The following is a 15,361-nucleotide window of genomic DNA, read 5'->3' as shown; positions in this document are numbered from 1 at the left end:
CGGAGACAGGCTCACTGCAGGTCCTCGCAACTGAGTAGCATGTGAATATGAAGCCGTATTCCGCGATATTCCGTTGGCTATGTAGATGTGATATTCTCTTATTATGCCATGCCAATAAAATATGAGAATCATTTCATAACATGGGCGCGTGCATAAGCCTGTTTATGTAATACATTGATTCGAGAGTTACGTGCAGAAATACAAGCATAAATGTTGTGCAGAGCTACCTTATGATACAAACGGAACATGGGTGTTTTAATGATTTCCTTGAAGGGTACAGAAAGAACGAAATGATGAGGAAGGCACATCATCATTTGAACAATGACATGTAAAGAATGTGAGGACAAAGGTAAGAAAACCCAGTTTGTCACTAAATAAGTCGTACACCATTCTATGCATTCTGTGTTTTTATGATTGTGTGTGTGTGTGTGTGTGTGTGTGTGGGTGCATGCGCGATAGCGTAGTACATAAAATGTACTTTTTTACTTAATATACATATTACTCATGTCAGATTTTTATTGCATTTGCTCTTCATCAAATAACAAGTAATTTTTAAAACACTATATATCTTTTATTCATCGTAGTATTAGCGACTGAAAGAATGGATTATTGAGCTTCTTAATAAATATAATAAATAATCGATATGAATTGTGAATAAAACATATGTGAATGAAAATGATAATTATAAATATATCGACATCACCAATGTATTTGGAAACTGTCATGGAAGACACATCACATAATTATTTGATCATCTACCACTAAATCTGAGCCCTTACATAAAGGGAGAATTGGGGAAGAATAAATGAAACGATTCACACACACACACACACACACACACACAATCCACCTCAGCAGAGTCTCATTTTTTTTTTCAAAGGAGGGAACAAAGATTATATACGGAGGAAGAGAGACCAATTATACGCTGTAGCAAATGTACAAAAATTTCTGCTCTTATTTGCACTGAAGTCAGTGTTCGTGTCAAAAGCTGAGTATTAACCGTCAATAGACCGGTTATATTGCTCGAAGTTGTGTTTAGAAAGCTCAGTGACATGTATATGAGGGTGAAAAGGCTTGACGAAAAAGACAACAAAGCAAAACGACCATGCCGTTTTAAGCTATACATGGTGGTCGTGTTTAAAGGCTGTAAGAAGACAAGTCGTTTTTTAATGCCAATTTATTGACGGTTTTCCTTCTGCCTTAAATCATACATAATCAATACATATTTATTTTACTTTGCAAATTTCGGAATTTCCTGTCTGTATTTCGACCCAAACAACGTTTACCTTTGGCCTACAATGCTCTAAACTGTCTATTCTTTGTGGTAGAAGGTCATACAGCATTTGCTATAATCAATTGCTCCAGGGTTTTGAAAGAGGAATTTGATTTTTTTTTTCAAACTTTCACTGTGGGGTATGGGCCGTATGTATAGGTCTACAGTATATAAGTTCAAGTGTTGTCGTTATGTTTTTATTTTCAATGAGAATGAATTTATATTCTCTCGTGTTCATGGTTGGTGATGTTTGTTTTGAGAAAACGATTGGGGGGGGGGGGGGTGTACGGGGGAGTCCAGAGAGTTTGGACCGTTACCAAAGAGGACGAAAGACAAAATAGCCAGCGATGAAAGAAATCGGAACCGTCCTTCCTGCTCTGGTCCTACTCGGTAATTTATTCGGCGACCACCGCTTTTTACAGTCTGCCGGGATCACGAAGTTGAAATCACTGTCATCAGCATCATGAAGAAACTATCATCGGACAACTGGCTTGTAGCCCCCGCGGGACGACCGAAAAGTATCACATTTATTGCAATAATCTTCGTACTGTCTCCCTGCGATATTCTTTACTTCCTTCACTATCAAACAGAGTGCATTCCTTTGCACATCTCAATATGTATGTTGATGTCAAACTAACGCCTGTATGATTTTGCGTGCATAAAACTGTAGTTCATTTTCACGTTTGCCAATGATCTTTAAGTTTAATAATGTTTGTCTCCTCTATAAAGACAAAGAGGAAAAGACGAAGGAGAAGTAGGCATAGCAGAGGAAAAAACATAAGTGCCTTATGAATGAAATGCTCGGTCAACGAATCTTTGCCAAATAAGAATGACTAGCATCGGCAATATATTTCGCATTGCTCCATGAGAGAATTTCAAATGCTGAAGGCTTTTTAAGTCTCGAGGTATATTAATGGGTTCAGTGCTAAGGAACATAATGTCAACCTCTTGATGTCTTCTTGTTTTCTTTGTCATATCAATGGTAAGAGATAATGTTGGCCAAATTTGATGAGGCATAAAGCACCGAAAAGAGGCCAGTCCTGTGTTGCCAAAGTCGTTTGATACAAAATCGCAGAGTTCAAGGCTGATCCTCAAGCCTGATGAACGCTAATAGACGCTCCACAACGCTTCTCACATTAGACACAAACATGCCTTACAAACCTCTATGCGTCATGTTTTCAGTTGTTATGTTGGCATGCTGTATTGCGCATAATGCTGTAAAGAACTCTCTCAGTAGGCTTACCCATACCTTCGGTCAATATTTTCAAGATTGATCCGTCTCCTCCCCCTTCCCCCTTAAAAAACAAACAAACAAACAAACAAACAACAAATGGTTTATCATTTCCACACTCCCATTCGCCGAAACGTTAGAAAATACTATTGAAGTAATAAAATAATTACATCAAAGCAATTCATTCATAAGTAGTAGTACACTGTAAATGCGACTATTGAGGAATAGGACAAACATCTGGCTAATACAAAGAGCACGTAATGACCAGTTGTAGTTGTAGTTGGGGTTATAGTTGAAAGTAGGTTATGATTTTCAGTCAGATTGGTCTGCGTCGTGCACAACTTCGGACACAAACGCTCTCCAGTCTGATTAAGGAGTACCCGCTAAATTACCATAATTACTACTGCTCAACGTTTCTCCACACGGCACGAAAGCTGTTTATGATTGACATCATTTTGAATGACGTCAGTGATAGGACTCTGGCATTATGTGCCAGGCTAATGCGTGTTTTCCGGCACAAAGGCGTCTAAAATGTTGACTTAGGTATGAAAACATGGCACGCTTTGTGTGTGACAAACAGGACAAATGCGTTCCTATACATGCCTGATTCATTTGGCAGCCCCGCTTCAACTAATCCCGTTAATGCTTACTAGCTATAAACTAATGTTCTAACATTTTGATGTTGAACAAAATCATACATCATACATATAACTAATTATCATACAGGCCAGCCATCTTTGATGCGCGAAGAAAGATGCGCCTCCCTCCTTGGTGACAAAATATACGGAGAAATAAAGGAATGATACACTCGCTGTTATTAGTGCGTTTTATGGGATAACCCAAGGGACAATCCGTGCCGGAGTGAGTAAAGAGCTCAGGACAACACTGGCCGTATACGTCATGCTTTGAATGGACAGTCTGATATATTTGTAAACTGAAAATTAGAATATTGATTTTTTTTTATACAATCATATAAAAAGTTGGCACCATCAAACCCTTAAAAAAGGGAATGTTCATCATTCAGACCTAAGCAGAATCAACTTCATGTTATTACTGTTACGATAAACATCTTCACGTCTTGTTCTGTGTTGAAAGTCATTGTTTCTGAGTAGAATTGAGACTGTGGGCATAAAGCGATGTTGAATGAGAACACAATCTTGGAGCGTCTCCATTTACAGGTGCCGTCGAGTCAAGGGTGGAGTGCCATTTCACAGACACTCTCAGGGCAGGCTTATGAACAATGTACTAACTGAGGCAAGAAGCCTCTCAGCTTGTCGGCGAGTCGGGGCCATCCAAGGCCGGGGTAGGCTGGGGCCGGAAGCCGCTGACTCACCGCGTGCTTCAGACAAGCAGCAAAAATCAGGACATGACTGTATAGCTGCTGACATTTTGGCGCGACCTTTTCAAGACATTAAAGGAACTGTACAACTGTATTCTATTTAACGTCGATATTTTTCAATTATTACCAACACTCTGTCCATAATCCCTATGTTTTTGTTTGATACAAGCCAACCTGACTATAGACTTGCGTAATAGAGGAAAACAGGCTGTCGGGCGTGTCGAATTTTTCTTGCAGCTTGGACTTTTTTCCATAAAAAGGCTTAAAACTGACGTCTTTTTTCTAAGGAAGATAACTAGGAATTTCCCATTTTTTTTTTAGAATGAATTCCTTTACTGAATAAGGGGTTACTGTTACAAAGTGATATGTCTCCAACTATTAGCTAAACGGGTTTCCCTCTCTTGAGAGCTAGGGCATGTTTATAAGGTGCTATGATTTATAAGGTGACATGATTATTTTTTTCGAGCACTAGCTCACTTATGCTTTAATGAATTTCTCCCAGATTTTAATATGTTGTAGCTGAGACTTTGGGCTATCGCGAATGTACCCTTCCTTTATTTATACAATGTCGGGACTACGTTAAAAAACTTGGTTGAATTTAAAGCTTATCTGTAATGTACTTAGATGTTTTTTTTTCTTTCTGCAACTTTTTTTGTTGTTGCAATAACTCAAGTAAAACAGCCCCTATTACCCCCAAATTTTGCACATGTTTAGTTCATGTCACGTACATTATTTTATAAGATAAACAACTACTTGATCGGACATCATCTTGGGTATGTAAATTAGGGTCAAAGGTCATAAATGTTTCATCCTGTATCTTAGTGAATACATGTCCTATCTCTCCCATATTTTGCACACGCAAGACCATGCTACAAGAATCTTTTCACAAGATAACCACTTTTTGCTCAGATGCCATCATGCCTGCGCAAAGTTGGGTCAATATACTTCATTTTGCATCTTCGTTATGACGTGTTATTTCTATGGGAGTGCAGTTTTTCTGCAAATGAAAATTGATATGACTATCTTTTTCAAGCACTAGCTCACTTATGCTTCAATGAATTTCTCCCAGATTTTAATGTGTTGTAGCTGAGACTTTGGGCTATTGTGAATGTACCCTTCCTTTTTTATACGATGTCGGGACTACGTTAAATAACTTGGTTGAATTTAAAGCTTATCTGTAATGTACTGAGATGTTTCTTTCTTTCTGCAACTTTTTTTTTTCAATAACTCAAGAAAAACAGCTTCTATCGCCCCTAAATTTGACACATGTTTAGTTCGTGTCACGTACATTATTTCATAAGATAACAACTATTGATCGGACATCATTTTGGGTATGTAAATTAGGGTCAAAGGTCATAATTGTTTCATCCTGTATCTTAGTGAATACATTTCCTATTTCTCCCATATTTTGCACACGCAAAGACCATGTTATAAAAATCTTTTCACAAGATAACCTCTTTTTGCTCAGATGCCATCGTGTCTGTGCAAAGTTGGGTCAATGGTCAAATATACATGTACTTCATTCTGTATCTTCGTTACGACGTGTTATCTCTATGGGAGTGCACTTTTTTTTCTGCAAATGAAAATTAACATGATTATTTTTTTCGAGCACTAGCTCACTTATGCTTGAATGAATTTCTCTCAGATTTTAATATGTTGTAGCTGAGATTTTGGGCTATCGTAAATGTACCCTTCGTTTTTTCATACGATGTCGGGATTACGCTAAAAAACTTGGTTGAATTTAAAGCTTATCAGCAATGTATTGAGATGTTTCTTTCTTTCTGCAACTTTCTTTGCAATAACTCAAGAAAAACAGTTTTTATCACCCTCAAATTTTGCACATGCTTAGTTCATGTCACATACATTATTTCATAAAATAACAACTTTTTGATTAGATATTATTTTGGGTATGTAAATTAGGGTGAAAGGTTATAAATGTTTCATGCTGTATCTTAGTGAATACATGTCCTATCTCTTCCATATGTTTTACATTGATATAGCTGATTCTGGGTGCATGCACTGGTCGGGGAGGGAGGTCTCGAGCCTCGGTGATTAAGTTTGCCTTTTCCTCCCCTGGCAACCAGCAGCATGCACCTTTAACCACCACAATTTTTATATCATGTATTTACGATTTTCTGTTTGTATTTTATGTCAGCTTGTATTGTATATTGTATATTGAATTGCCGAATAAATAATAATAATAATAATAATAATAATACTATGTGTTATTAGGCTTCGATGCAGGAAACTTATCTAACCCCCTATTACAATAATTATTTCTCTTCGTTCTATAGTGTGTATGTCTTCTTTTAACTTACGACGGCAATTCAGGAAATGAATAATGACTTATTTGCACACTCTCTTGAAGTTTACTTACTCTCGAATGAGAGACAGCTTCTATAAACAGTGCTCAGCAATAAAGTTGCCTTGGAGACACTTAGTGTCGAAAGGCAATGGCAGAAGCCTGAATAAAGTTGTTGAAGGATAGCAGGTTTTGGAATTCAAACTTGAAAATTCGATATCATATTACAATATTAATCAGTCTAAGATTTAACATACCATTGAAATATCGAATCACTTTGTATTCATTTGAATCAAAGATAATACTTCAAACCTACAACGAGAAAGTGTCCATGCAAAGAATTTGAAGTTCACATCTTATCAAAAACTTCCTGATGCACATTATTCATATTTTTTTTTAAATTATATATTTGTCAGGTTGATCAGCCATTAGTCATCCCTGGACTAGTCAACAAAGAACACTAACGTGTATCCTTTTCCGTCATGTCACAGTTTAGCATTCAACATTTTTCTCCTCTGTTTGGAATGGAAATATACGAGCATTATATACAAACAATAATAATGTGATTCAGTCAGGCAGGTCAAATGAATATTACAGTAGCAGTTGCCAAAGTGGGTGTTTCATTATTCTGATCGTGTTAGTCGTGTTATCCACACGGGAAGATCTTTCTCATTCCACTGAAACCACACTCATAACCTCCGTGAATTTGGCATCCCTGAATTTGTTAAAGCGTCTTTGCAGTTATTATTAGCAGGGATTTCATAAGCATAACTTTACAGTGCTTTTTCTTTTTTTTTAAATATTCATTGTGTAATTTTGTTCATTTGCTACATATTTACTTCTGGTTAGGTGACATTATGGGTTTACGTATCACATCCCCAAAATGGTTATCAGACTGAAGAAAAAAGAAACAGTAGATGAAATAACACAGTAAAGTATACATTGCCGGTTTAATGAAGTTGAATCTCCATTCAGGGTTATAGCAAGGAAATTGCCTGTAAAGATGTAAAGACTACAGAGATGCACGTTTATGTAAATAGCGGTAAACCATAATAGACCTAGAGGACATAATCAGCTGCGTCCTTTACAGTTGTCTCTTGAAACGGACACAATGAAGATCTGCAGTTATCACCGACGACACGACTAAAACAGCGCCCTCTCTGCTCTGTCACTGTCTGTTGTTATACATGAGCATAGAGATCGAATGTTCTCAGTATATAGATGAATCCGAATTCAGAGCACCGTAGGGGAGGGGGGGGGGGGGGGCTTCCAAAGAAAAACAAAAGCATTTTCAATGGGTCATGCACTGAGTCAAGTGCGTTGCTATGTCAGCATATAAATCATCTTTTGTGAGGCATACTTGAAGCCCCCCCCCCCCCCCCCCCCAGTTAGAAATTACCACAAAAAACAGCACCCAAACCGAAATGGTTTATAAGATCTCTTTTGATGTACTTGCACTACGGGGCACAGCGAAGTATACAATGAAGTAGAAACTAGTATCAACAGAGTAGATGTGATATAGGCATGTAGCAGTTACATAATGATGGAAGGAGAGTTAGGGGTCTCATACATAAGAAGAAAGTTAACATTTTCAAAAAAAAATCCACCTTTTTAATCATCACAATAAATGTACTTATTGGAAACTCAAAGATTGGCTAGGAAATAAGCTTACGTTGCAATTTCAAAAATGTTTCAACACTGTGAAAAAAAAAAAACCAGAGTGAAATCACACGATAGATTTTTCCACATTTTTTCACTGAATACTGATATTGCCGCAACCACATAGTATGCAATAAGCTGAGGTAATGATGGCGTCAGTGCTTTTGGGGTTCCGATCTACATGATATCTTATGATATCATAACATAACATACAATCATATCGTAACGTAACACACAATCACATGGAAATGACACAGTTGATGTATAACATATACACAGTTGACATACAACGCAAAGTATGAATAGGGAAACTACACATGGGCTAGGGTTCACAAAAGTAATTATTTTACTGTTGCCCTTAGGCATGTGAGCCCTCATTCAATGCACTCCCGTACACATATGCAATAGACTTGTAAAAATAAGAATACGCATTATTATCAAAACATTTGTAAGCTGCATGCACATTTCATAAAGGTGAGAAGGAGGTTTTAAAGTTCAAAAGGAAAGAGATTGTTGTTGTTGTTATTTGAATTTATTTGGCGTTTATCATTCCTCAAGGAATATTTACACCAAATCTATATTCATAAAATTACTTTGAAATTTCAAATTTTACCCTATATTATTTTCATTTTTTTTTATATTTCAAAAATAATATATTATATCAAATAAATCTCCCTCACTGGCCTCGGTTCGAGCTGCCCAATCGACGATGTATTTATAATTTTCTGGCCAGCCCGGCTCGGTACCTTGAGCAGACTTCTCAGCAAGGAGAGGCCGTGATTGGCTGTCCGCCTGCCTAGGCCACTCCAATACACGAGAGGGGCTCGATCGATGCTCGTGATTAATCGGGAGTATTTAACGCGAATCACAAATTTACATGAATTAGAAAACAAAACAACGCTATATAAATTTAAGCAAACATCTGGGCTGTGTGCAAAGTGCAGAATGATTAAATCAAAACATACTATCTAACAAAATTTTGTGTTAGAGTGAATCTTCTTGTCCTGTGGACATACTGAACAAAAGCCCGCATATGCTTTGAGTTAGTAGTTCCTACAAACAGCAAAATATGACGCACATCAGTGATATCTATTTCTGCTAATAACATACTTCTTTCTATTATATACTTAGGACATTCACATAAAAAATGGGTGACTGTTTCAAACATTTGTGGACAATTCGGACACATTCCATTTTCATGCATATTCAATCTGAACAGATCATAATTTAAAGAAATATTTCCCATTCTCAAATTATGCATAATAGATTGTTCCTTCCAGTTGCTTACCGAACATTGAAAAGTTTTCTTAACTGTTTTTTGTATCAACTTCAGTGGAGATTCTGCTTCTTCCCATCGTTCTGCCATTTTTCCATAAAATACTCTAAGCAAATGTTTACATTCTGCCATATTCAGACTATTTTCAATATCAATAACATTTCGACATAAAGCGGCTTTTGCCTCTCTGTCGGCAACCTCATTAAATGAAATTTTCCATTAATACCACAATGACTGGGTATCCATTCAAAATTTACATTTATTCCTTTATATTTCAATTCCGTACATCTTATAACAATTTCACTTACAAAACTTTCAGGCTTATTTGAATTAATAGCCTGTAAAACACTCAATGAATCACAAAAATAACCACTCCAGCATACAGATTCGAGACTTGTTCTAACCAGATCAAAGACATAATAATGGCAATCACTTCCGCTCTGTACACAGACGTAAAGGCTTGTACATGTACAATATGTATGTGTTTTGCTTGTTCATACTTCCAATGAGGAACATAAAAAGCAGCGGACACTTTGCAAGTGTTTGGGCACTTTGAGCCATCGGTGTATACATGAACATAATTTTGCCATTTCCTGTTTATCAATTCAAGAGCGATTTAATCACATTTTGACAGTATCATGTCTGAACTTAACTCCGTGGACACTACTGGCATCTGCCAGTGCCAAAACGGTTGATGAAAAGGTTGTACTTTTTCCATATATTAGGAAAATAATATGTCTTCACTTTTCATGATTCTTTCACCAAAAGGGGTGTGGGGATTTCCACTTTCGTAGAAATTAAATTGCCAGCATTTTTTGATATCCCGTATTAAGGGATGGTTTGGAACAGTGTCAATATGCTTACGGAATTGAGCAGTCAACATTTGCCTTCGTAGATCTAGTGGTAATTCATCTGATTCTACTTGCAGGGTTGTCAGAGAGGTGCCTATACTGGCTCCTAGACAGATTTTGAGAGCTTGGTACTGTACTGAATTGAGAATATTTTTTACATGCGAAGAAGCTGAATCATATGCTTCACAGGCATAATCTATCAAAGAACGAATTATTGCTCTACTATATACAGACAGTAAATCATTTGAGCCTCTAATCCATTTCACATGAGTTCAACTCTTCAGAATATTGATTTTTACGTTTGCATCTGGATGCCACTTCATGTATATATATGGGCTCTCCAATTTAACCTCTTATCAAAAATTACTCCTAAATATTCATTTTCATTTTTTGTCGTTAAAAATTCTCTCCCTACCTTGAGGGACAAAATAGCTTCCTTAGGAGTGTGAGAGGACAGCATAGGTGTGATTTTTGTGTGAAAGATTTTTGGTCCCACGATGAAAACCAGCCATTCAAGGTGTTTAAATGTTGTTCTAGAGCGGTGCTCATTATCCTAATGTCCTTTCCCGACTGCCAGATTACACAATCATCAGCATACAGCAAGGTATGGATGTCGGTCCTGAGCGGAATGTCAGACATCATAATGTTGAATAACAATGGACTCAATGTGCTCCCTTGCGGAAGCCCATTCGGCAGTTTCATTGTTTTGGATAATTCATGCCCCACTCGAACTTGAAAAGTACGTTTCAATAAGAATGCTCTTAGAAATAAATAGGGCCTACATTATTTCCACATACGCCAAGCTTCGATAACTTTATAAGAAGAGTATTATTCAACACAGAATCAAATGCTTTCTCTTAGTCAATAAAACAGACCTCCTTGCTAAGTTAGTCCAGCTTCTGGACTTTTTTATTTTTATGTTACTCGTAGTGGTAATTCAGTGTTCGCAACAAGCCGTAAGAGGGTGTAACACCCAAGGATTGCGATAGGCGGTCGAGAACTGCGATACGCGAGAATACAGTAATAGGGCTCACACCTGTAAATAAAATGGACTGTCCCAGACCCCTTCACAAATTCGTACCAAAGATACCAAAATAAATGAAGAAAAAAATTAATTAAAAATCAATGATATAGTTTGGCAAAAAAATGAATAGCTGTAGATATTGAGTATGAATTCCTCTACAAACTGCATTTTGGTTGGAGGATGAAAGCTTTTCTCATGGAATTTGAGGGGACTATATTTCATTGGGTACGTGTACGGAAAATAGGTGATTTTTTGAGTGACAAGAACTCGTAGTCTGGCTTTGCGGCCCTTGGACAGAGTTTGAGCGGAAGAACATGCCTTGGAAATTTGATGGATGACAGGGTATAGCTCACTTATCCAGCTTAGTGAAGATGAAACACCTCATTTCTCTCAGCTATTTTACAGAATTTTTTGAAATTTGAATTTAACACACGTCTCCATGGGGAATTATTTACCCGTGTGAGCCCTATTGCGCTCGCTCGGTCTCCTTATTATCGCAATAAGAAAATTTGCGCCCTCTCTTGGTTTGTCGCAGTTGGTAAAGTATCGCACCAAGGAAAATGGGACAGAACCCAGACTACAGTTAAGTTTGCATTTTTTTTTTTTTTTTTGATTACACACAATGGGTTTGGAAGACTGTCAATAACAATAGCACTTAAGTAGGCCGATAATATGCTTCATTAACAACTACAAAATTGCCGATAAGCGAAATTGTATAACAATTATGGAGGAAATTACACAAGTTACTGTCATCAACATTATTACTTATTCCTGCCATCTTACGTCCTTTCATCCCGCAGCTCTTCAATATTTCACGCTATCAAGCCAAATATCGTCGCTTGCCCGGAAGAAGGGAACGAGCGCGCGAATACGCGTAAAAATAGATTTCGAGAAAAGACCTGCATGAGGTAAGATCATAAGCAATATCATAAAATTTGTAGATTATTCATTATAGCCACTTTAGCTAGTACCAAATTGGAATATTATCTGTTCACTTGTGAATTTTCAGCAGTATTGATATTCAAATATCAAAGATATAGTCAATTGAAACTTTAAATTGCGATTTTCTCGAAATCTATTTTTACGCGTATTCGCGCGCTCGTTCCCTTCTTCCGGGCAAGCGACGATATGTAACACTGTGTCTTCGTATACGTTCAAATATGAATGTACATCTACAACAAGCCAAACATTTACATCTGTCTCGCAATAGGAAGATCTACACTCGTTGTACACATTCTGCTGTTTACGATGTAGTAAATCAACACCGTGTCTTCTATGTGGTCTGCATTTATTGTTCTTGACGATTCTTACTTACATACTTGGTTTGTATCTTGACATTATGCTTGATATCAATGTCTGTTTACGTACAGCTTTATGCAGAAAGAAATATTATATATGACTCTCGTTGCTAGGTATTGTCAGTTAAGCAAGTAAATAATGGACTGTTTGGAAACATCCGACCACGGAAGTCAAACTTTCTACCTCCATGATCTGACTTACAATGATCAGAAGAAAAACAAAAAGGATACACTGGCAAAGATCACACCATGACTGTGAGAACGCACAAAGTATGACGCTCTAGCGCAGCGTCTATCAACGTTATCATAGTTGTGCATGTTGGTCCAAAGTACATCCATTGGCATTGCGGCGGGTTTACAGTTTGTGCGCATTCCAGTCTGTCACATGATTGTAAGGGATCTAACGAAAATCACTTCTTCGATGTCGAAGTACAACACTTGTAAGGGTTGTAAATGACCAGAACGGCACAGGTAATCAATGGTACGATTCTAGTTAATGATTATTTTTTTATGTGATAACACAATCCAGTCTCCGGTAACTAGTGCCTATCTAGCTAACATGGTGCACGGATTACAATGCCATGATGCCATGAACAGCGGTAAGTTAGACTCTATCAGTGTGTAGGTCAGCATTTGAATTGCAATCCTTGTAAGAAAAAAAAGAAGATTAAAATGTCGCACATTATGTCTTATAGGGTTTGCTTTTGGAGGGTCACAGTGACACACTCCTAAGAAACAACGTAGATAATTATAATCATGGGGGTATCGAATACTAGTAAGTGCCAATTTGCCGAGGTCTCGTTGATAACTTGAAGGTCGCATGTTGAAAGCTTATAAATTGTACTTCAGTCGCCTTGAAATGGGTTTATCATTACATTATACTTTAGGATAGGTGCATGAAGTTTTTCGGATGTTGACACCATGTGCTTATCATCGTCCTGGGATTGAATGTGGTGTTTTTCTCGCAGAAGATTCGCTACTCTCGGTTTCATATGATAGAATTCTGTATATATTTATCTTTTATCATTATTTAAGGAAATCGTTAGCCATAATCCCCTAAGATCTCAAGATATAATCATTTACTTCATGTAGACATCGGAACACTGATTTCTATTGTGACATCATGTTCAGGTCCATTTGTCACTCAGCCGTACCACCACCTCACGAGCTGCGCGCTCTAAACTCGCGTCACACTTTGTTCTTCCGAAGGTTCGTTAAGCCAAAAACAAAGGTTGGTAATTTCGTATCAACGAACCGTCTTTCACGTTCGGATTAAAGAACATTCGGAATGATGACCCTTATATCATTCTTGGGTTGACGAATCTTAGTGATAACGTACCTTATTTCGTTTTCAGATTAACGAACTTTCAGAATAACGAACCTATTTCATTCTCGGACAGTAACGAACCTTGCGAATGTCGAACCTTCGGAACAATGACCACTAACCACACTCGCAAAGTCCACCTGTGGCTCCACTTCATCATAAATGAAAGAAAAGACGTAAGCTCTCAAAAACATGAACATACAAGTGGGTGTGGGTGACCATGAGACAACGTTACAGACTGTCTAGGGAAGTGATCAGTCCCTTTCTCTGCATGGACATTAGTCAGTATCATTTTCTGCATGGACAGCATGCTGTGCAACATGGCGTCCTGTTGTCTGTGTTGAAGTTAAATTTCCGGATTAAGAGGCATCTAACACCAATACCGTAATGATGATAATGATGACAGTCCTGCTTCTCATTATTGTTTAATTATCATCATTAGTGTTATTATCTCATCGACGGTAGCATTCGGTAATATTCCTCTTGCCTGCTCCTTGTTTTAATGTTTTGTTTGTTTCCCCAGTGCTACGTAATACTTTTCATCAGGGAACCGTATAAAATTGTTATAAAATAACTACTAAGCAGTCTTTTCCTTATTGACACTTTAGACAGCCTTACTTTTAGTATGTAAACTCACATGCGACAGATGCAACAAAATAAAAAAAGTTCCTTCAAAACTGCGTAAGCCGGCAAACGGTTTCTGTTGAAGCTATTTCCTTGATTTAAAGGCAAAAAGTCACACGTGACACTCGTGTGAAATTAGGCATTTGTGAATGTGTGCGTTTGTTCGTTTTCTGTTGTTGCGGTTTTTTTTTTTTTTTTGAGGGGGGGGGAGGTAGAGTCATCCAATTGCACCATTCTGGAGAGGTTGAGAAGTTAGTGAAGTGAGCCTGGTACAGTGTGGAAAATGAACGTCCTTGTCCTCTTGATAAGTTCGAGGACATCATGTTGAACATCATATCAAATCTGAGCTTCGATATGGTTGTTATTTGTCTTAATTGTCGAGTATTGTATGACATGTGCATTATTTATTTATTTATTTATTTATTCATTTATTTATTTATTTATTTATTCTGTGTTCTTTATACAGGGTAGTCTCTTCAGTACATAAAACTGCTTAACAAGAGAGCCCTGTACTACATAAAAACATTCAAATACAATTTACAATTTGAAACAAATTTTAAACAGTACAATGTTACAATCTATAACAATATATTACATAAAATACAATACAAAATACGATAAGTTAAAAAGGCAATCAAAGTATAAAACTGAATATGATATAGGTTAAATAAACAATATAAAATCAAAATACGTCTTACTTTCAGGATAACAATATACATTTATTATAACCAGTAAAATATCACACATGATTGAAAAAACAAATAAACAATCTATCCATTATCCCCTATCCCACCACACCCGCCCCCCTTTTCCGGATAATACAATGTAGTTGCTGCGTCAAAATGTTTTCGTTTAAAAAAAAGAAAAAAAGGTGTATATGGTCGGCAAGAATATATTCAGCTAAAATGAAAACAAAAATCAAACTCTCATATTTACATAATTTCTTTAAATATTCAAACTACACATGAATTTGTACATGAATAAATAATCACTGTTTGGTTTGGGTAAAAACTCAGAGGGCAAAAATGTATAAAGATTAAAAATCACAAGTCAAAACTTAAACGTTTACACTGTTTCTTAAAATTTTCAAACGACACAGAAGTTTGGACTTGAAGAGGTACCATAAAATACAATGTGCCTTGATACGAAAATGTTGACCT

The sequence above is a fragment of the Diadema setosum genome, chromosome 5 (genome assembly GCF_964275005.1).
Source record: "Diadema setosum chromosome 5, eeDiaSeto1, whole genome shotgun sequence".
Classification (NCBI taxonomy): domain Eukaryota; kingdom Metazoa; phylum Echinodermata; class Echinoidea; order Diadematoida; family Diadematidae; genus Diadema; species Diadema setosum.
The sequence above is the reverse complement of the archived record's forward strand: the minus strand, read 5'-3'. Positions refer to the sequence as shown.